Source organism: Pan troglodytes, chromosome 12 (genome assembly GCF_028858775.2).
Source record: "Pan troglodytes isolate AG18354 chromosome 12, NHGRI_mPanTro3-v2.0_pri, whole genome shotgun sequence".
NCBI classification, from domain to species: Eukaryota; Metazoa; Chordata; class Mammalia; order Primates; family Hominidae; genus Pan; species Pan troglodytes.
Genome location: NC_072410.2, coordinates 69,268,395 through 69,293,311, shown reverse-complemented (window position 1 = coordinate 69,293,311; position 24,917 = coordinate 69,268,395). Strand labels below are relative to the sequence as shown.

Genomic DNA, 24,917 nt, shown 5'->3' with positions numbered 1-24,917 from the left:
CAGAATGTACTCCAAGATATTCATGTTGCTGAGAATGACAGAATTTTGTTTTGTTTTATGGCTGAACAGTATTTCATTAGGTATACGTACCACATTTCCTTTATCCATTCATCTGTTGATGAACACTTAGGTTGATTCATATTTTGACTACTGTGAATAGTGTTGCAGTGAATATGTGAGAACAGATATCTCTTCAATATACTGATTTGCTTTTATTTGAATAAATGCCAGTAGTGGGATTGCTAGATCATATGACATTTCTATTTTTAATTTTTAAGGAACCTCCATACTGTTTTCCATAATGACTATCCTACTGTACATTCCCACTAACACTGTATGAGCATTCCACTTTCTCTGCATCCTTGCCAGTATTTGCTATTTTTTGTCTTTTTAAAAATAACCATTCTGAGACATAGGGATTAAGATGGTGGATGGGAAGCAGGACTGGCTTGCAGCTCTCAGGCTTGGACAGACAGAGCAGCGGGTAGAAAATCACATCATGAATTTTGCTCCAAGAACTACTGCAGGAACATATCAGAAAAGCTGAGAGAATCCACCGACACTTTGAAGGAACTGGATTGCCACTGCAGGCTCCCTGACATGCTGAAAAACTCTGAGTCTGCTTACTTTCTCAGCAGGGAGGCTGGTGGTCTGAAGTGAGTTCTCAGCGATGGTCACTGGCTGCCTGGAAATAGGCTTGGTACTGTTGAGGGGGACATAGAGGGAGTGAGATCGGCCTTTGGGACTGCAGGCTGTGTGGGAGCAGGGTGAGTCCTGTGACTGCTGGCTTTCCCTCACTTCCCTGGTGACCTGTATGACTCAGCAGAGGCAGCCATAATCCCCTTGGGAATGTAACTCCATTGGCCTGGGAACCACACCCCTGTCCCCCACAGCAGCTGCAGCAAGCCCTGCCCAAGGAGAGTCTGAGCTCAGACATGCCAATCTAATAGTTGTTTTTTGTTTTTTTTTTTTACAGAGATTTATGGCAGGATTAGTTCCAATCATTTCTGTTTCAATGCAAGGCAGTTGTTGAAAGTCTAAGTCTAGTTGGCCCCTGAAATAGCACATAACGTTTTTGGGTGGTGAAGATGAGATACCTTTAACAATAAAGCTCCTCTCACAATAGAGAAATGGCCACATGGTCATTAAAAATTATACTATGTCAACAGAATAAAACGCAAAACTATGTCTACCCTATAATTACATCATCGAAAGATTACATATGGGAGTGTAAAAGGCTGCAAATTATTTTTAAAATACAAATATGTTAATCTATTAGTCAATAAAATATATTTTAAATTTTGTTACTATTTTTATAATAGTGTTCAGACAATACATATTTCTTTCCAAAAAAATAGACAAACAATAACAGTAGTATAAACACTCTCGAGTATTAAGTTGCACAACTCTTGATAAAAGAATTCAGCAAAGTTTCCAGATACAAAATTAATATACACAAATCAGTAGTTCTTCAATACACCAACAATGACCAACCTGAGAATCAAATTAAGAACTCAACCCCTTTTACAATAGCTGCAAAAAAAAAAAAAAAATACTTAGGAATATACCTAAGCAAGGAGGTGAAAGACCTCTACAGGAAAACTACTAAATACTGCTTAAAGAAATCATATATGACACAAAGAGATGGAAATACATCCCATGCTCATGAATGGGTAGAATCAATATTGTAAAAATGACCATACTGCCCAAAGCAATCTACAAATTCAACACAATTCCCATCAAAATATCACCATCATTCTTCACAGAATTAAAAAAAAAAAAACTAAAATTCATATGGAACCAAAAAAGAGCCTGCAGAGTCAAAGCAAGACTAAGCAAAAGGAACAAATCTGGAGGCATCACATTACCTGATTTCAAACTATACTATAAGGCCATAGTCACCAAAACAGCATGGTACTGCTATAAAAATAGGCACATAGACCAATAGAACCGAATAGAGAAGCCAGAAATAAACCCAAATACTTACAGCCCCCTGGTCTTTGACAAAGCAAACTAAAATGTAAAATGGGGAAAGGACACCCTTTTCAACAAATGGTGCTGAAGTAATTGGCTAGCCATACGTAGGAGAATGAAACTGGATCCTCATCTTTTACCTTACAACTTAAGATGGATTAAAATCAACTCAAGATGGATTAAAGACTTAAATCTAAGACCTGAAACTATAAAAATTCCAGAAGATAACATTGGAAAGCCCTTCTAGACTTTGGCTTAGTCAAGGATTTCATGACCAAGAACCCAAAAGCAAATGCAACAAAAACAAAGATAAATTCCTGGGACTTAAACTAAAGAGCTTTTGCACAGCAAAAGGAATAGTCAGCAGAGTAAACATACAACCCATAGAGTGGGAAAAAAATCTTCACAATCTATACATCTGACAAAGCACTAATATCCAGAACCTACAATGAACTCAAACAAATCAACAAGAAAAAAAAAAACAGTCCAATCAGAAAGTGGGCTAAGGACATGAATAGACAATTCTCAAAAGAAGATATACAAATGGGCAACAAACATATGAAAAAATGCTCAACATCACTAATGATCAGGGAAATGCAAATTAAAACCACAATGCAGTACCACCTTACTCCTGCTAGAATGGCCATAATCAAAAAATCAAAAAATAGTAGATGTTAGAGTGGATGCAGTGAACAAGAAACACTTCTACACTGCTAGTGGGAATGTGAACTAGTACAACCACTATAGAAAAGAGTGTGGAGATTCCTTGAAGAACTAAAAGCAGAACTACCATTTGATCCAGCAACCCCACTACTGGGTATCTACCCAGAGGAAAAGAAGTCATTATACGAAAAAGATACTTGCACATGCATGTTTATGGCAGTACAATTCACAATTGGAAAAATGTGGAACCAACCCAAATGCCCATCAGTCAATGAGTGGATAAAGAAACTGTGGTATATATGTACTGTGGAATACTACTTAGCCATAAAAAGGAATGAATTAATGGCATTCGCAGCAACCTGGATGAGATTGGAGACTATTATTCTAAGTGAAGTAACTCAGGAATGGAAAACCAACATCGTAGGTTCTCACACATAAGTGGGAGCAAAGCTATGAGGATGCAAAGGCATAAGAATGACACAATGGATTTTGGGGACACAGGGTGAAAGAGTGGGAAGGGGGTGAGGGATAAAAGACTACAAATAGGGTACAGTGTATACTGCTCGGTGATGAGTACACCAAAATCTCACAAATCACCACTAAAGAACTTATATAACCAAACACTACTTGTTCCCAAATAACTTTTGGAAATAAAAAAATTAAATTAAATTAAAAATTAAAAAATCACACAACTCTGATATAATGCATCAAATTACTGCGTTGAGCCATATTGAAAGGCTTGAAGTTAGCCTGTTCCGGGAATTCATATGCTTTTATTCTATACTGAAGCAAACAAAGAATTCTTGAAAATCAAAGGCCCTGAATATGTGTTACAAGTTTCTCACAGCACTTGCTTCATCTAAGTCTAAGAAACGCAATAAATAGTCAGAATTCTGTGAACATATGTACAAATTTTATAAATTAGATCAACAGCTTAATGAGGGCACCATTTTTTAAATTGAAAACATGTACTGCCTTAGGACTATAACATTCAAGCTCAACAATAGCTTATAAAGCAATGATCTACAGAAAAGAAATGACTTCCCATAATTGGGCAGTTTTTATTACAGGAATCAAAAAGCTTTATAATTACTCTACACATGTGCCTTAACTAATGATATTGATCACAAGACTCACCTTAAACTCTTTGTTTACAGTTACATCTTCTTTCTTAATTATGTCTCATTCACAGTTCCTGAGTCTTTTGCTGTGCATAACCTTCAAGGTCCAAAAGTAAAATATTGAATATTGAGTCACTAAGTCATCTTGTTGTAAAGAATTCATGATTGCATTATTAACAACTACTATTATTGACAGTGTGTGAGGTACTCTATCAAGCATGTTACATAAACTTCATGACAACACCATGAGATAGCTTATTCCCCCCATATTATATAAACATGATATACATGAAAAGTAAACCTCAGAAAAATTCAATAATTCACCCAAGGACAAATAGGTAGTAAATGGCAAAATCAGGATGTAAACCAAGTATAATTCTAATTTAATTACATTCTATCACCTCTACTAGCAAGACCTCCTATCTTGTCAAGATGATAAAATCAATATATTCTGCATAGACAAACAGATGAGGAAATCAGTTCACCCATGATTCCATTATATGACCTCTACCAATAAGTAGAATAATATTAATTTTTGCTTGCCTACAATAATTCCACATTACACCTGTGATTCCTACATAATTGTTAGGTGTGCCTTCTTTCACTCTCAGAAGTGTCTCAGTTAGGGCAACAAAGTTAATGGTCATCCTACTCATAAGGATCATTGTTAATGTGTCAATAAATGGGAGTAGCCACGTAGAAATTGATTTCACAATGGTGTTGCAAAGCTATGTGTGGGGTATTCTGTCTGTTTCATGTAACAAGGCACAGCAGAAATCCTGACTCTCCTGATGAAAAAAATATATATGTATAGTACATAAAAATAGTTTTACAATCTTCCTTCATGAATTATTAACCTGACAAGAAAATAAGGAATACTTTGAAGAACCTAGAAAAATAAGACAAATAACTAAAGTTGGTTTTTCCCTTGAGGACATAGGCCAAACTGGGTGAACTTGGGTTTTCATAGCATCACAGAAAACAGAAGACAGGAGACAAAGTGCAGGATCTGTCCAAATAGGAAATTTAATAGATTACAACATTCTCAAAAAGCCAAGGCAACATATGGCTTCACTTAACATTGATTAGAAATAAACCTACTCCACAACGGAATGTAACAAAAACCTAAAAGAAACTTGGTGCTGAATACTTTTTACCACAAAGTAGTCTTCCCATGGGTTTACAACCTGAATTTATGCTACCTTAACTTACAGTGATCACAGGAGTAGAAAAATGTTAGAAATAGTGCAAATCTTCTTTGTAGAAATCCATCTCCAAAAAGAAATCTCAAAAGACAAAGGTAAAGCTCTAAAAAATATGAGCTCAAACCCAAAAGTCATAAAAAATGCAAGGAAACAAGGAATCTTGAGGGAAAGACAACAGAAACAACAGCGCAGTTTCAAAATTCGTTTATATCATAACTATCAAACATAGAATATGAAATATAAGTATGTTTTTAAATGATGAAAAATATGAATAAATATAAAAAGATGAAGACAATGACCAGTAAATTTAAGAAAAAAATTAACTTCTAGCAATGACAAACAATAGTTACTGAGCAGAAGATATTTGCACTCACCATCAACAAAGAATTCATATATGGAATACATAGAGAAGTCCTACGAATCATTGAGAAAAAGAAAGACTTAAAAATGTAGACAAAAGTCTTGGACATGCCCTTCATGAAAAAATGAATACAAACAGGCAATAGGCATGTGAAAAGGCACTAGGCCTCAGTAATCAGTGAAACACTATTTTTTTCTTTTTTTTATTATTATTATACTTTAAGTTTTAGGGTACATGTGCACAACGTACAGGTTAGTTACATATGTATACATTTGCCATGCTGGTGCGCTGCACCCATTAACTTGTCATCTAGCATTAGGTATATCTCCCAATGCTATCCCTCCCCTCTCCCCCCACCCCACAACAGTCCCCAGAGTGTGATGTTCCCCTTCCTGTGGCCATGTGTTCTCATTGTTCAATTCCCACCTATGAGTGAGAATACACGGTGTTTGGTTTTTTGTTCTTGCGATAGTTTACTGAGAATGATGATTTCCAATTTCATCCATGTCCCTACAAAGGACATGAACTCATCATTTTTTATGGCTGCATAGTATTCCATGGTGTATATATGCCACATTTTCTTAATCCAGTCTATCATTGTTGGACATTTGGGTTGGTTCCAAGTCTTTGCTATTGTGAATAGTGCCGCAATAAACATATGTGTGCATGTGTCTTTATAGCAGCATGATTTATAGTCCTTTGGGTATATACCCAGTAATGGGATGGCTGGGTCAAATGGTATTTCAAGTTCTAGATCCCTGAGGAATCGCCACACTGACTTCCACAATGGTTGAACTAGTTCAACCATTGTGAAACACTGTTAAAACCCGAAGGAGTTGCCACTACATACTCACTGGACTGAAAAAAATAAATTCATGCCTGGAAAAGTAAGCATTTATTGGAGAGAATATGGAGGCCTAGAAACACTCAAACACTGCTTGTGGAAACGTAACTTGATAGAACTATGTAGGAAAAAAGTGTTGCTATCTACTAAATAGATGTCTACCAGTTGTTTCACTCATAGTATAGAAAACTATGTATTTCCGAGCCCAGAAGTGATAAATAAGAAGTTTAGCACAACATTTTTCAGAACAACCCCATCCTATAAACAACCCGAACGTCAGTCATAAATAAAAAAGATATTTTCTTTATCATATTCATGCATAAGAATGTTATAGAGCAATAAAACTTAACAAACTAGAGCTACCTACAATCATACAGATGATTTTTACAAACATAAACTTGAGCTCTTTAAAAAAATGGAAATACAAAAGAATATAAACAGAATGACTCCATTTCTATAAAGTTCAAAACCAGGCAAAACTACATTCTCTTCTTTGGAGAGAAATGAAAATAAAACTATAGGAAAAACAAAATAAATACAAATTTAGGATTGAGGCTGCCTCTGGGAAGAAGATAGGCTTCAAGGAGAGTGCACACAGGACTTTAAAGGTAATGCTAATATTCTTCTTAAAATATGTGGTACACACATAGGTGTTCATTATTCTTTATGCCTAACTCATGTTGTGTAAATGTTACTTTGTTTCTGAGAGGTGACAACGTGCTAGCAGCTCTCGCTTGCTCTCGGCACCTCCTCGGCCTTGGCGTCCACTCTGGCCGCACTTGAGGAGCTCTTCAGCCCACCGCTGCACTGTGGGAGCCCCTCTCTGGGCTTGCCGAGGCTGGAGCCGGCTCCCTCTGCTTGCGTGGAGGTGTGGAGGGAGAGGCGCGGGTGGGAACCAGGGCTGTGCGCTCGCAGGCCAGTGCGAGTTCTGGGTGTGCATGGTCTCTGCAGGCTCCGCACTCAGAGCAGCCAGCCAGCACCGCTGGCCCTGGGCAGTGAAGGGCTCAGCACCCAGGGCAGCAGCTGCAGAGGGGGTGCTGGGTCCTCCAGCACTGCTGGTCCACCTGCACCACACTTGAATTCTCGACAGGCCTCAGCCGCCTCCCCATGGGGCAAGGCTTGGGAACTGCAGCCCGCCATGCCTGAACCCCCTTGCAGTGGGCTCCCACGTGGCCCCGAGCCTCCCCAACAGGCACCGCCCCCTGCTCCACGGTGCCCAGTCCCATCGACCACCCAAGAGCTGAGGAGTGCAGTCACACGGCATGGGACTGGCAGGCAGCTCTGTCCATGGCCCTGGCAGGGGATCCACTAGGCAAAACCAGCTTGGCTTCTGAGTCGGGTGGGAACTTGGAGAACTTTTATGTCTAGTTGGAGGATTGTGTAGGGAACTTGGAGCACTTTTATGTCTAGCTGGAGGATTGTATATGCACCAATCAGCACTCTGTGTCTAGATCGGGGTTCATGGATGCACCAATCAGCACTCTGTGTCTAGCTAATCTGGTGGGGGCTTGGAGAACTTTTACGTCTAGCTAGAGGATTGTAAATACACCAATCAGCACTCTGTGTCTAGCTCAGGGATTGTAAACGCACCAATCAGCACCCTATCAAAACGGACCAATCAGCTCTCTGTAAAATGGGCCAATCAGCAGGATGTGGGTGGGGTCAGATAAGGGAATAAAAGCAGGCTGCCTGAGGCAGCAGCAGCACCTTGCTAGCGTCCTCTTCCACACTGTGGAAGCTTTGTTCTTTCACTCTTTGCAATAAATCTTGCTGCGGCTCGCTCTTTGGGTCCGCAGTGCCTTTATGAGCTATAACACTCACTGCAAAGGTCTGCAGGCTCACTCCTGAGGCCAGCGAGACCAGCAACCCACCGGGAAGAATGAACAACTCCAGACTGGAAGAACGAACAACTCCAAACACGCCAGCTTAAGAGCTGTAACACTCACCACGAAGGTCTGCACCTTCACTCCTGAAGCCAGCAAGACCACGAACCCACCAGAAGGAAGAAACTCTGAACACATCCGAACATCAGAAAGAACAAACTCCGGACACACCATCTTTAAGACCTGTAACGCTCACCGCGAGGGTGCGTGGCTTCATTCTTGAAGTCAGTGAGACCAAGAACCCACCAATTTTGGACACATTTCTACTCAATATTTCATTTAATAAAGAAACTTTGCCGGGTGTGGTGGGTCACACCTGTAATCCCAGCACTATGGGAGGCCGAGATGGGGGGATCACCTGAGGTCGGGAGTTTGAGACCAGACTGACCAACATGGAGAAGCCCCGTTTCTAATAAAAATACAAAAATTAGCCGGGTGTGGTGGCACATGCCTGTAATCCCAGCTACTCAGGAGGCTGAGGCAGGAGAATCCCTTGAACCAGGGAGGCGGAGGTTGCAGTGAACAGAGATCGCGCCATTGCACTCCAGCCTGGGCAACAAGAGTGAAACTCCATTTCAAAAAAAAAAAAACAAAAAAAAACTTTGATGACTTTTTGAGGTTGAAAAATTGTGACGGAACATACATGTATGATATTCATCACAAATTTGCCAGCATACCACCTTTACATGGAAAATGACCAAGAAGCATAAGTCAAAAACCCTTGAATTTATTATACAAAGGTGAAGGCAGAATATCTGCTACTCGTAGTAACTTACTTCTGACAAAGGATTCAGTATTTCTAGTTCCAAAGATCTGGACTGGTTATTTTCACTTCATAGTTTAAAAGATAATGTCATCTCTGATGGTTTTTCTGTATTACATCCTGAGGAGTTTGGGAGTTTTTAAGAGAGTTTTTAACCAAGGTGATTAAATTATGCCTCATCACTAGACAATTACAAAATATAGTGTGAACTGCTAAGAATCCTGGGAAACATGATTTAAGGATTGGCCAAAGAGGTTCACTAGTTTCTTGTTGTTTAACTTGGCAATGAGCGTTTACGAAGTCTATCTTGCTGAGACAGCACTAGATTAAGGAATCCTTGAAGTCTCAGTTCACACAGTGTTCTCTGTTTTCTCAAACCCTAGCACAATGCCTGGGATGTGTTTAATAAACACTTCTTGAATAAATAAGTAAATAACGAGTAAATGTAAGACTTCCTTTCTTCCTTTTATCATGTCTATCCAGACATTGTAAAGAAATCAGAACCTGGAAATACTTTGTCAAAAAAAAATTATTCTTAAAATGCATATAGGAAAAAAAGGGAGGGCTCCATCTATCTTTACAAGTTTTTTGATATAAATTATTTTCCTGCATAATTTACTGTTTTCTAAAGTCCAAGGCTATGAATAAAAAAGCATTATCAATCGATGTGCAGAGTGAAGACAACCTTATAAACTGAGAGACTGACATTCCTTCTGCTATGAACTAATATCTGAACCATAAGGAGTAAATCCTCTAGAACTACACTGTAATGATTTTTCAACTGCATTGCTTTGGGATTCACAAAGTCTCAAAGTGAAGGCAGAAGTTGGTGTCTCTATTGCCACTGCTCAAATGAAACAACAATCTAGTATAACACAAAGATGTTATCAGTTTTATTGAGAGAATTCACACACTAAAAAATTCATCCATTTAAAGTGTATGAATCAGTGGTTTTTGTATATATACAGAGTTGGGCCACCATAACCACAATCTAAATTTAGAGTATTATTTTTATTTTAAGATTAATCCATTTTGTATCTTCTATCAGTAATTCTTCTTATTATGGCTATGTAATTTTTTCATCATATAGATATACCCTGTTTTGTTTATCTACTCATAAAATGCTGGACAATTTGGTTGATTTCACTTTATGTCTACTATGAATAATAATAAAAACATTTTTATATTTGTTTCTTTGTACACATATTTTTTCTTTTCTCTTGAGAATGTACCTAGGAGTAGAATTACTAGATCATAGGTTAAATCTACGTTTAACAGTTTCAAGAACTGACAGGCTGTTTTCCATTTTCCATTTTCAACAGCAATGAAGAGGGTTCCAATTTCTCCATATGTCTGCTAACACTTGGGTTTTTTTTTTTTTTTTTTTGCCTTTTTGATTATAACCTCCTGGTGAATATAAAGTGGTGTCTCAAGGTTTTGATTTGCATTTTCCTAATGATTAATGATGTTGAACACCTTATCATGTGCTTATAAGCCATTTGTATTTTTGGTGAAAAATAGCTATTTGTATTATTTACCACGTTTTTAACTGGATTGTCTTTTCACCATTGAGTTACAGTTATTGATATATTCTGCATAAAAGTCTCTTATCAGATATATCTTTGAAAATATATTCTCCCATTCTGTGGGTCTTCTTTTCACTTTCTTGATTATGTACTTGTAGCCCAAAATGTTTAATTGGAGGTAGGAAATTTAAATTTTTTCCTCTGTTACTTGTGCTTTTGGTGTCATATCTTGAAAAACCATTGCTTAACCCAAGATCATAAAAATTTACTGCTACATTTTTATTGAAAAGTTTTATAGGTTTAGCTCTTATATTTAAGACTCTGATCCACTGAAGTTAATTTTTTCTAGGGTATGAGGTAGAGATCCAACTTTATTCTTTTGCATACAGATATTCACTTGTCTGACACTATTTCTTAGATAGATAATTATTTCTCCATTAATTGTTTTGAAATCAGGGAGTGTGAGTCCTCTAGTAGCTTTTCCTTTTCAAGATTTTTTGGCTACTCTGGGTGTCTTGCATACCATATGAATTTTAGGATCAACTTGGCAATATCTGCAAAAAAAGCCAATATTTTGATAGAGATTACATTGAATGTGTAGGTCAATTTTGGGATTATTTACCATGTTGACATTAAGTGTACCAACTCATGAACAAGGGATATCTTTCCATTTATTCAGATCTTTTAAAATGTATTCCAACAATGTTTTGTAGTTTTTGTATATAAGTCCTGCCATTATATTGTTAAATTTTTCCCAAGTATTTTATTATTTTTGATGCTATTATAAATGGAATTGGTTACTTAATTTTTTCAGATTCTTTGTCAATAGTATGTGAAAATAAAATTAATTTTATTAATTTTATTGATATTATATTCTGCAACTTTATTGAACTTGTTAATTAGTTTGACAGTTTCTTAGTGGGTTCCCCAGGATTTTCTATATACAAAATCATGTCATTTGTAAACAGAAATAGTTTTACTTCTTCTTTTCCAATATAGATGCCTTTTATTTCCTTTGTTGCCAAACGTCCTGGCTAGAACCTACAGTACAGTATTGAATAGAGGTGATGAGCACAAGTGTTTTTGTCTCCTTCCTTATCCTAATGGGGAAGACCTTCAGGCTTTCAACATTATGTATGATGTTAACTGCAGGTTTTCTCAGATGTCCTTTATCAGATGTTTTCCATATCTAGTTTATTGTTTTGGGGAAGACCTTCAGGCTTTCAACATTATGTATGATGTTAACTGTAGGTTTTCCCAGATGTCCTTTATCAGATGCTTTCTATATCTAGTTTATTGTTTTTAATAAAGAAAGGATACTGTTTTCTCAACTGTTCTTTTTTATATATTGAGATGATCATGTACATTTCATCCTTTATTCTGTTTATGTGGTGATTTTCTTATGTTAAACCAACCTTGAATTCCTGGACTAAATCCTGCTTGGTCTTAGTATACAATCCTTTTAAATTTCCACTTAGGCTCTTATACACCCCAGCTGAAATTCAGCCACAAGCAGAATGAAATTGCCAAAGGACTGCTACTTTTTTCAGTAATGCCTTGGAGGTAGGACATTTTTACTAAGCTGAGGTTTCAGTCAGATCAAATAGCTATAGTATCCAGGAACAGAGATTTTCTCTAAAGTTGCATATTTTGGACAAAATATTTACTGTGCTTTGGAGCAAGAACATTTATTGGAGCTCCAAAAATTGTCAGTCCTCCATGGTTTCAAGAGTACCGGCAACTACCATGCCACTAAGCTGGGAAAGAGGGGATAACAATAGTGTCAAGGTAAAACATGAAAGACCCTACTGGGTTTTTTTTTTTTTTTTTGATATTCAGTGCATTGTTTTCCTTTTCAGTTTGTTCTGTGCCTTTGGTTAATTTCTAGAGTTCTGAAATGGTTGGCTTTAGTTTTGCTAGTATTTTCTTTGTTTTTAAGGGAAAGCAAGTTCAACAAGGTCCACACTCCACCAGTTTGGAAGATGATCTCCACCCATATACTGTTGCCTGACTTCAGAGAATAGTGTATGTACAACAGGATATGATAGTTGTTTTGTTTCCTTGTAGTGGCTTTGCATAATTTATTATAGAAATTCAAAGTAGATGTAGACAGGGCCATTTTTTATTAATTCAGTCAACAAATATTTATAAAGTATCTACTAAATACCAATGAATAAGACCATATATACACCCTTAACAAGGGTAAAGTCTGGAAAGAGAAGAGAAACCAGCTCTTGTTGAGCATATACAAGTTGCCACTACTATGCTAGGTATATTACTATCTTAGCAGGAAAAGAGAAGATAAGTAGAATCTTCATCTAAAGGTCAAAACTTTAGGTTGAGTCCTGAAGAATGAGTAGGAAATTATCAGCTAGACCTAGGGCAGAGAATATTTCTAGGTAGAGAGAACACTGACTTCAGATAATGAAAGATTATGTTTCAGTAAGGATTATTATTGAAGGTCTGATAATTCCTGCCTATTTAGTGTAACTCAACCCAACACAATTTGGAGTAAACTTCAAAAACAAAAAACAAAGTAAGAAATCTATACTTAACCAAGATTTTAACACTGATACAAAAAAACAGATAACTAAACAAAGATAAAACAAAAATAACTTTGTCATTATTATGTAAACCTAAGAGTTTTATAACAATTAGGAGATGGTTGGCTCTATTAGTTGTGCTGTATTGTCACAGTCAACTTCAGGGTCTGTAGGTGTAAGTTCCTGTTTATTTCTGCCAAGTCAAAAACTAAATTAAAGTAGATTAAATTCTTTACGAAATTATTAGATCCAATTTTGTTTGAAAAATAATGTGGGAGGAATAAAAATAAGAAAATCAGCTTGGTTTTGACCTGCCATCACACACAGTCAGAGCTGCTCTGATTAATGAAGACATTACCCGATTGGAAGAGCAGGTGAAAGAAACTCTTGACCTCACAGAGCTGGAATAAGTTCATGTGGGAGTTGAAAAGAAGATTTTAAAATATCAAATGTATCTTTGCCATCAGCTCTCATGGCATGGTATGCACCTCCAGAAAGAAAAATGGATCCTGTAAAGTGGAGTTTGGACCAAAGCTGCCTTTGGTAAAAACAAATTAGAATACGTCTTTCACAAGACTTGAAATTCATTTTGCAGTATTTTCAAGTGCTACCAGTGCTACCACCCTCTCACTTCAAATGCATGAAACCAATTCCAAATAAAAAGGGTTTTGAGGCATGCCAGTGGCTGGTACTAAACAATGCTATATTGTAATTATATATAAGACAAATAATAACTTAGCTCGGGAGGAAAGTCCAAAGACGAATTACCTACTGTGCCAGTTGAATTGTTTCTGTGATAAGTGACAAAAGCTATAACAATATGGGTCTTAAAGGATAAGGGCATTTACTACATCACTGAACAAGAATCTGGAAAGAGGTTGGTCCAGAGTTGGGTTAATTTGGGACTAAATAACATAATCAAGGGCTTGAAGTACTCTCTCTTTGTACTTAGTCATTCTCAGAGTGTTGCTTTCATTAGAAAATTTGTTTCATCATGATCACAAGATGACTGCCATTGCTCTAAGAATCAATCCAATGAATTACCAGGTCCAAAGTCTGGTAGGTCAGCTACTTTACAAGTCTCTAACGGGGGAGAAGCCCGTAGCCACAGTATGTGACCACACAGGTTGTACACCTCACAACTCCAGAGGAGCAATCACACAACCCACAATGAGTATGGCAACCTACAGAGATGACCAAACACAGCAGTCCTAAGATATCCTTTTCAAGAATCCACCAGAATAAATCTCCCCAGGGTTGGAGACTGTGTCCTGTATTTATGCCTTTTGCTGATGAGCCTGGGAAACCAAGTTTCTTGCATGTTCAGTCTCTCTTGTGGAAGGCAGGCTCAGCCAAGCACACTCTGCCAGGAAATAAGGGAGAAAGAAAATGCTGCTGGCCATGTAGTCTATGCATCTGCCTTTTACTTGCCTGTGATTTAGTCCTAATATGACCACTCATTGGTTATGGCAAATACCCATGCTTCCAATTATCCCTATTGAAATATAATATTTCATTCTTTTTCTTTAGTTTCATTATTATTGAATTCAAATTAAAAATGTTGAACACTTAGTCAGAATGAAAATATATATAAGCAACTTAGTAAGATACAGCAAAAGCCACAAAAGTATACATGGCTTTTGACCTGTAATACTACCTCAGAAAAATCAATCCAAGAAATACTTTAATATATGTGATCAAATTATATATAATAAACACACACACACGTGTGTGTGTGTGTGTGTGTGTGTGTGTGTGTGTATTAGTCCATTCTCATGCTGCTATGAAAAAATACCCAAGACTGGGTAATTTATAAACCAAAGAGGGTTAACTGACTCACAATTCTGCATGGCTGGGGAGACCACATGAAAATTACAGTCTTGGCGGAAGGGGAAGTAAACACACCCTTCTTCACATGGCAGCAGGAGAGAGAAGTGCTGAGCAAAGGCGGAAAAGTGCCTTATAAAACCATCAGATCTCATGAGAATTTACTCACTATCATGCGAACTGTATGGGGGTAACCACCCCCTTGATTCAATTACCTCCCCTCCCTCAACATGTGGGGATTATGGTAACTACTATTCAAGGTGAGATTTGGGTGGGGACACAGCCAAACCATATCAATGTGCAAGAAAATGTTAATAACGAATTTTAGTGTTGAACACTAAATAAGCACCTTTGAGGACATTTGGATTGTATATAGAAGTAATTTTGTTATTTCGATATTATCAAATAACTCAATGCACTCTTTAGAATTATCAGATAATACATATTTGTTGAATGGCAACAACATAGAAAATAGGAGTGAACAAATATAGACCCTACCCTGATGAGACTGGCGATTTATTAGGCAGGCACAACTTTCATGGTGTGATCTCAATTTAGAACAAATTACCAAAGTCTGGCCTAAGAAACTGAAGGACTCCTTTTAGAGAGACAGAGATTAAAGCTGAATATTGAGAATGAAAAAGAAACTCAGTCAAAGCCCTTGGAGATAGGAACTAATATCAAATTTCAGCAACAACATCTTACTTTTCTATAATGCTGTACAGTTTATGAAATGCATCTCCCTAGTAAAGGAGACCTTGTAATCTCCATTTTATAAGAAATGACAGTTCAGAGGAGTAAAGTAACTTACCTAGTTTCTATACAACCAGTAAATAGATAAAAATTAGACTCAAACATGTATCTAAAGGAAGGAGTTCAAGACCAGAAACCAGGAAATAAGGTGACATACATAAGCTCCAATGCAAACAATCTTTTTTTTTGGTAGCCACGTATTTTATTTTCTTGGTGTAATTATCAGTCTTTTAGGGGGAAAAAAGATCCTTGACTTAACTCTGACTTCTGACAACTAAACACATAAAAACATAATTAACAATAAAAGGGCACAATAGGTGCCAGAAGATTGGAACACTTGGGTGTTCAAGGCAAGATCTGTTTCTTCCTAATCTTATTTGTTCTTAATGCTGTCATTGACAGGAGTTTAGGATTTATCATTTTCCTTTCAAAGAACAGAACTCTGATGCATGTGCTGACTTGTCCCACCTCAAGTCATCTAGCAGTTGGAAAAATAGAACCCGCTGCATTTCAATACAGGACCATTTTTTCATAATAGAAGATTTTGCCATATTAATAAGTCATCCTAAGGGCTATCTTCCCTTGATCTAGAGGTCATATTTTACAAGAGAAAAATATGTTTGGGGTTTCTGAGTAACAGCTTTTGCTCCAGGCAGATCTAACCAACCAGTTCCTTGGAAGCATCTGTTATTTTTCTTTTACATGGTGAAATACTACATCCTGGGTTGAAGTATAGCACATGTTGGATTAAAAAAAAATGAGAGACAATTACCATATATTTTATAAACATCTACAATAATATTTAATTATTTGGGGCTAAATAAATTCTGTTATACTATTAAACCTGAGGATATCTGTATTTGGGTGGAAGTTGGAGACAGAAATACATAGCAATTGGTCACTTTAATTTTCACAAATTGGTTTTCAGTTTTTCTAACATAATAATTCCAATGCTTGCTTATTTTTTCTTTAGAGGATATCTGAAAATAACATAATTTCTTCTATAATTTCAAGTCGTTTTCTTTTTTAAAACCATAATTCTGTGTAGTATCTAGGGCATGGTAGCTCATGCCTGTAATCCCAGCACTTTGGGAAGCCAAGGCAGGTGGATCACGAGGTCAGGAGTTCGAGACCAGCCTGGTCAATATGGTGAAACCCCATCTCTACTAAAAATACAAAAATTAGCTGGGTGTGGTGGTGGGCACCTGTAGTCCCAGCTACTTGGGAGGCTGAGGCAGAAGAATCGCTTGAACCTGGGAGGCAGAAGTTACCATGAGCTGAGACCACACCACTGCACTCCAGCCTGGGTGATATAGCAAGACTCTGTCTCAAAAAAAAAAAATTAGAGGCTCTGTTTTTCCTAACATGCCATTAAACCACCTTTCAATTGTCACTCTTAAGTCAAAAGTACTCCTAAATGTCAATCCACAAAATTTGACAATTCACTCCATTATTCAGATTGTTCTTAAAGTGATCAACAGTGGGCTCTGTGAAACAACACACATTTCTCTCATTAAAAAAAAAAAACTAATAATCTCAGACACTAATTTTTTACAGAAAATATTTTCATTCCTGCTGCTATGTAATTTCAACCACAGCCACTCCCAAGTATTTAAACTCAAAGGACATGCTGAAAGGAACTGTATTAATTAAAGTACATTATCAACCCTATCTACTCCTCCCCTAGATTACTAATTTGGTCCTACTTCCAAGGACAGAGCAAAGTGGTAATTGGTAGCTTTTCCAGGACTTAATGAGCACATAAACTTAAACAACCATGACAACCATTCCCACTTCGTAAAACATAATTTTTATGACTGCCATTCAAGTTTGCCCAGCCCTCAGCGTGGTTTCCAGATTTACTTAACAGAGGATGATAACAATCATGCCGAGTTATAGACTACCAAATATTAAGCCGCAAATCCATGCTTTTTTCTTAGGAGACCTTAAAACCATGGCTCTATGTATAGATTTCCGGCATGGACTACATGGCATAGGATCCTCAACTCATCTAAAAGAGCATGAATTTCAATTCAGGGTTTGTTTTTTGTTTTTTGTGTTGCTTGTTCTAAGCAAGAGAGAGATGTAAATCAGATGCGCTGCTGACCATGGTGTTAGAGTATTGGTGAGGATCTGCAATCCACAGGCAGTACAAAGGGTTAGTAGACCTTTCAGTAACAGGAAATCAGAGGAGAAAATTGGAGCAAACGAGCCCAACAAGCATGTTAGTTTATTTCATCTTTCAGGGAAGAACTTTTAGAGGTACTTTTCTGCTAATTTATGCTCTAAAGCTGACATTCCCATTTCTCTTCCCACCTGCCCCTGTTCTAAACAAGTAATCTATCATTTTAAACATAATGCTGCGTTAAAAAAAAATTAAGGAAGTCCCCAATATCTTAAAATAACTCTAACAGTGGCAATTGTCTGATTTTGAAAGGCCTTACTGTACATTATTCTGTGTCACTTAATAGTTACATTGCTGTTTTGGTAACAAGGATTTTCAGAGATATAATGGCTTTTTCAAAAATCTCCTCATTTCTCTGAGCCTCCTGAAGAGGATGTACATTTCTCGATGCCTTTTCCTCATGCCCCATTAGGAAACGAATGGCTTCTGTGGATCCCACTCAGTTTACAACTCAACTTTCTCTTTTTTTATTTTTGTAATTTTTTTGTTTTCATTTTTTGGCTTAAAACAACGGAAATTTATTGTCATAGTTCAGGAGGTCAGAAGTCTGAAATCAAGGTATCCATAGGGTTGGCTCCTACTTTGGGGCTCAGAGGGAGAGTCTGCTCAACACCTCTGGCCTAGATATGGTGGTTGCCAGCAATCCTTGGTGTATTTTGGCTTGTGGCAGCATGATTCCAATCTTCCTCCACTGTCCCTACAGCATTCTTCTGTGGGTCTCTATCTCTGTGGAACTCACCTTTCAATAGCAATGCAAGATTTATTTGGTTTCTACCTGAATACAAGATTTCAGAACTTACTGATGATGTACTCACATGTAGAAGACCTAGTAGTAAAGAGAAGTTCTTGAAATTTGACCAAGAATGACCACAGATCCTGTTTTTAACCATGCTGGTTCCATGGGTACTCAGATCTGAAATCTTCAATGTCTTAATAAATGAATATTTCCTATACATCTACCAATTGAGTCCTATGAATAGACATATAGAAATTAAAGTCAGATATCTCAAAGTTAAGTTTGTTTTAACTTGGACCACTGACCTTCCTTTCTATACTGATAACCAGAGTAATATTTTCAAATGAGAGATAATTTAAAATGGCAAGAAAAACAAAAAGCTGTAAAAGAAATTAATGGTCTACATATAAAGCAAACTAAAATGTATGATTTTTTTAGCAGGGGTTGCAGTATTTTTTTAAAAGGACATAGAGAATCCATTTGTCCTTGATACTAGCAACATCTCCTCTTGAGTGGCATGGGTTAGTGTTTATAGATTACATTTTCTTAAAAGCCCAAACATACTAGATTTTGAAGTAAACAACACTTATATAATTATAATATTGTAAAACCTGCTTATTGAATTTTTGTTTTTAGAATCAATCTGTAGGATAAAGCATAGCAAACTTAATAATAATCATATTTGAAAAAAACTACACACATCTACACCGCTAATGCCATACATGAAAATAAACTCCAGGAAAGGACAGCGTATTTGAGATTTAAAGGATATTATTTGTAAAATTAAAAATAAGTGGTAGGCTGATACCAACCATGGTTAGAACTTCCCTAAATCAAGAAAACTGATAATTGACTAGAAAAGATGGGTAAAGTTTATGAAAGGATAATATATCAAAGAAATAAAAAAAGAGAAAGATTCTCAAACTCATTGGTAATCATGGAAAGGCAAATTAAGTCAACAATAATACATCATTTCTGTCCTATCAGATCAACAAAAATTAAAGTGACTAATAAAATCTCATTTACTATCAGTAGGCATGCAAATTGATAATTTCTTCTCAGAACAATATGGCATTACCTACCACAACTTAAAATGTTCATATCCTTGACCCTTTGTTTCTACATGTGATAATCTGTTCCTTAATATTACTCAACCCAGTAACAAAGATGCAAATAAAATATTGTCACTGAACATTCAGTGAACAGGAAAAATTAGAAACAACTATCTTTTAACAGCTGAGTGCCTATATTATGGTGCATTTATTTATATGCATTAACTGAAAGAAATATTTCTGATATATTGCCTGAACAAAAACAAGTATCAGTGCAATGTACATGGCTGTATGTTTCTATTAAAAAAAAAAAACAACAACAACAACAAAAAAACAGTGAACTGGCTTGGCACACTGACTCATGCCTGTAATCCCAGCACTTTGGGAGGCTGAGGAGGATCACTTGAGACCAGAAGTTCAAGACCAGCCCAGGCACCATGGCAAGACCCTATCACTACAAAGAAATTGTTTTCATTAGACTTATATCGTAGTGCATGCCTATAATCCAAGCTACTCAAGGCTGAGCCAGGAAGATCACTTGAGCCCAGGAGTTCAGGGTTACAGTGAACTATGATCATGCCATTGCACTCTAGCCTGGGCAACAGAGCAAAACCCTAATTTAAAAAACAGTGAATAAACATCTATATGTATTTTCTAACATGGAAATGGTTGCAAGCACTATTAATCAGTAAAAAGTATAAGCCATGATGAATTTTTTTCCTTTTAAAGGTATATAAAAATTCTAGGTCACTAAGGAAGACAGAAGAAAGAATCGTAATTTTTAACAAGAATATATCAATTATTTTCTGTGAATTATTTTTTGCATAATAAGTAAAAGACAAAAGGAATCTATTACATATCAATATAGACTGGCAATAAAGCCATCCTAAAAAATAAGTAAAATGAACCAAGAACATGGGTGAAGGAGGAAATAACCAACCTGAACCACAGGGCCTCACCTCTCCATTTCCATGCCAGCACTACTTAGCTGGGTTAAGGGTTGCCATCCTGCTGTTTCCAACATTCTAGGTTGAAAGTTTAAAATGTAAAGAATCAAATCTTGCAGAAGTGAATTTCTCCTACTTAAATTCATCAAAAGAAATGGTTATCCCTTTGAATTTGTCACTCTTCTTTATAAAATTTGATTCACTTGGCAATAAAATCCTGAATCAAGGGAAGACTAAAATGAAGCAGAATGTATCATTTAATGAGAAAATAAAGGTGAGAATCCTGCCTCAATCCAAAGATATCAACTATTAACCAATAAGGAGATGACACTAAAACACTAAACTACCAGAAGAAAATACTACAGTAAAAAGTACAGTAGCCAAAATAGTACATTCGTCAAATGGTTAAAGTAAAAGGGTATACAATTTTATTAATTAATTTTTGAGCTTGGACTAGACTTTTTTGAATACTTTGTCCATATGCATTTGATAAAGAACAGGCTAATGATATCCTGTTAGAGTAGAGTGGGGCACACATCTAATCAGAATAATTCATCATTGTGATTTTCCCAAGTTTCATATAGCCCAGGATATATCAAGGAATTATAAACAAATGAGAAAACCTTTAATTGACAGTTTTTAAAACAATGTCCAACTATGTCTTACCTGCAAAATGTCTACGAATTAATGACTTAAAGAATTATATTTCATAAGTGTATAATTAATGATAAGTCCTGCAGCAGCCACAGAGGCCAGATGACTGAAAACTCAGAAAATTTAGTTTTTATTTTAGTTAGGATGGCTAACTTGAGTTCTACTGAAGTTATGGCCAGGGAAAAAGTTTTTTCTGTATTTGATTTAAGTTTAGCCTAATAAAAATGGCATTTTATCCAGATTTAGACACAGAATATATCATAGAGACAGAACTTATTGTCTTGAAGACATCATCTGAACAAGTTTCCTGAATTAAGAAAAGTAAAGAGCTTTCATTCCCACTTTACAGATAAACTTGAATTTAAAGAAGAGATTACATGAAAAAAGTAGACTGACAACCTGATCTTCCTATAAGACCGCTGATACTTCCAGTCTACTGTGTTATGTATTCTTTTTCCAGATTTATTCTATGGTACCAGTGTGCATTGGCTGTACTATTTTTAGTTCTGGACAGAATTAATGGAATGTGTTAATAATGAGGAAGTGCATAAGGACAAGGCTGTAGTGCAATCTATTTGAATTAGTTAAGACAATCAGAATTTTCACTTTCCAGCCTTCCTTTCTAGTCTTCTCAAACCCCTGTACCTATAATTCACATAATTCATTCTAAGCATTTAGCTTTTGGGTATATTTCTCTTTTATCTTGGAATTTCATTTAAGAGAAATCTATAAACAATTAGAAGGAGACTACTTATTATAAAGACTAACATTTACTTTCTTTTCATCTGGTAGTGTGATGTATTTCTTCCTCTCCCTTTTAACTTTCTACTTTTGTTCTTATAAAGAATCTGCTTGCCTGGATACTTTGACTTTATGCTGCCCTATGAGAAAGGGCTTGTTTCTGTTGACAAGAGGATATATACAGAAATCTTAGAACATGTTTTGTTTTTTTCCGTTATGCTTTTCAAATTTATTATTATTTAAAAAAAAAAAAGGCCAGGCATGGTGCCTCACACCTATAATCCTAGCACTTTGGGAGGCCGACGCAGGTGGATCACGAGGTCAGGAGTTCGAGACCAGCCTGGCCAGCATTGTGAAACCCCATCTCCACCAAAAATACAAAAATTAGCTGGGCATGGTGGCAGGCGCCTGTAGTCCCAGCTACCTGGGAGGCTGAGGCAGGAGAATTGCTTGAACCCGGGAGGCAGAGGTTTCAGTGAGCCGAGATCACGCCATTGCATTCCAGCCTGGGTGACAAAGTGAGACTCTGTATCAAAAAAAAATAAAAAAATAAAAAAATAATTCTGGATAATTCCACATTGCTTAAATGCATAAAACTCTGAAGAAATTCAAAGGCGAAAAACAGATCCTACTTCATATCAGATCAATAAGAAACCATCTAGCTTTGGACTATAAAAAAGCACCTTGGGTTACCTCTTCTATCCTTTTCTTATAACAGCCTTCTTTACTTTTACTGCTTCATCTGACTGTATTACAGAAGTGACTTTAATCTGTGGCTTTGATTAAACAACAATGGCAGCCAGAAGCAATGATATAAGGTTTAAGAGACTGAAACTGCTGAAATATTGAGCACATTTATTGTGTGCTGAAATAGATCAGCATAGTGCAGATAAAGCTTAGGAGACATGTCCATCTCCACTACAGAATTGAATTTAATGAAACTTGCTTGCTCTTGAGTGATATTTACTTTTGCTTTGACAGCTCAAGTCCTGTCAGAAATACTGTTTCTCTGGGATAATGTTGTAGTGATCATTATCTAGCCATTGGAAATCTTTGGTTGCACAAAGAGTTTGTTGAAATGGGATCTAAACTTCATGTCCTTCAAATCACTGAAAGGTAAAGAAAAAAGGATAGCTAACAAATAATAATTAAGAATATCATTGGTTGGGCACGGTGGCTCACATCTGTAATCCCAGCACTTTGGGAGGCCAAGGTAGGAGGATTATTTGAGGCCAGGATTTCAAGACCAGCCTGGAACAACATAGCAAGACCCTGTTTCTACAAAAAATAAAAAGAATATTATGTGGTAGGAAGGCAGCAACAGGAGTAATTGATCCTGCTTTAGAGTGTGTGGGTTGAGATGGGAAAGGGAAAAAAAGAGTATTATCTTATATTTATATTCCATCATTAATTTTTCAGTATATTTCTATATCTATTATCCTTACCACAATCGCAAGATATGAGTAGATTAAGTATGACTATATATAATTCACAGAGTAGTCTAAGGGCACATGGATGGTGAAAGAAGTGATACAAAAACCCATCTCTAACTCCTAATTTTTTATTCTCCTCGCTTATTTTTTGTTGTTGTTGTTGTTGTTCCATGTATTTATTCCTATTTTGGTTCCCAAATTCTTTTTTCTCTTCTCTTGGATCCTATATTGCTATTTCCTATTTTGGTTCTCATATTCCTGTGGCCCAGTTCATACCATTTAGGGTTAAAGTACCTAATTCAATGCTTGAATTGAAAGCACTCAGTAAATACAAATGAGATTTAATTGAAGTATTTATACAATCAGCAAGATTCACTCACTTTTGCTTTTTGTCTGTTGTGTTTCTACAAGAATATCTCTAACTATTCCTTATTTCTGCCTGTTGTAGGTCTTTCATCTGAATCAGCAAGAAGATATACGCCTTTTTACAGAATACTCTGCACAGAGAAAATCCCAACCCTTCCTTCAAATACCATCTTTCAAAACATTTCTGAGAATGTCATCTCTTTTCCTTAGGCAATGGGAGTGCACTAAAATACACTCTTGATTTGTCCAAATAGCCTGGGGTAAGAATTTCCATAACAGACTCTCCACTGAATGTAGACAAAATTTTCCCCAAAGGGGACTCCAATTTTATCTGCCTTGGGAAATAGAAACTAAAGAGAGAAAGAGAAGGAAGATTTTCTAAAAATTTTCTGGATTCAGGAATTTAAGTGAAAGAAAGATGGTCTTGTCTACTCCAAGTCCCATTCAAACAATTGGATTTCCACTTGGAGTGGTTGTCTCTTTAAACAAAGGTGTTATTTTAACGAACACGAAAGGAAGCATTTTACTTCCTCTTACACTTGGAACTGAAAACATTTTGTTGAGGAGAGCAGAAGAGGTAACATGTCACTGAAACTGAAATATAAGCATACTTACATAGAAATTGGGAATTTACATTGCAATTGAGTTCATTATCTTCTTTGATTTAACATTTACTGACTTTTTTAAAGGAATCCGAATACTCTTCAGACATCAGACACTTAGAGAAGCAGTCCTCACATTGCATCAAAACCTACCAGATTTTAAAGATTCAGCCTTTTGGATCATTTAAAGTGGTAGGGGTGATTGGTTGCAAATCCTCATCTATACTTTAACAGCACTTTAAAATTTCAGTTACTTTAAACCATACCTTTGCTAATTCCAATCAAGTTACATTGAACCACTGTAGCCACTACATTGACCATGGCATCAAAGACAGGAAGTAATTACAGCTTTTTAAATAATATCTTCTAATCTATGCTCTTACTAAGTTTACAGTTCATTCCAATACTTTTAGCATTGGCAGAAAGCTCTCACAGGCTTTTCCCTCTTATCACCCTCAGTTTTCCTTCTACTCTTTACATATTCTTATTGAAATATTTTAGTTGCCAAGAGTATCCCCATTAGTGAAGACCTTAATAAAATTAATTATAACTGGTAACTTGAATAAAAGTCTTTTTTTAGAAAAAAAAAAAGGTAACATTTTCTATTTTATGCTGAATTTAAAGAAATCTGCTTCTGTAACAGTATTTCAGGTTTCTGGCAGCTCATCCTCCAATTACATTTAAAATTTAAAGGAATAAATATTCATCTTTAATGAGAAAGCATGAAAGCACTTATGT

The 24,917-nt window shown here is 36.4% G+C and overlaps 1 long non-coding RNA gene across 1 annotated transcript in view; it reads right to left on the bottom strand.

Annotated features, from left to right (window-relative positions):
• Positions 1 to 1,348: 1,348 nt before the first annotated feature.
• Positions 1,349 to 24,917, bottom strand: part of LOC112208140 (uncharacterized) — a 62,508-nt gene continuing 38,939 nt past the window's right edge. The window contains exon 3 of the long non-coding RNA XR_002942467.2: positions 1,349 to 3,855. This is a non-coding gene — a long non-coding RNA (uncharacterized LOC112208140). The remainder of the gene's footprint in view (positions 3,856 to 24,917) is intronic.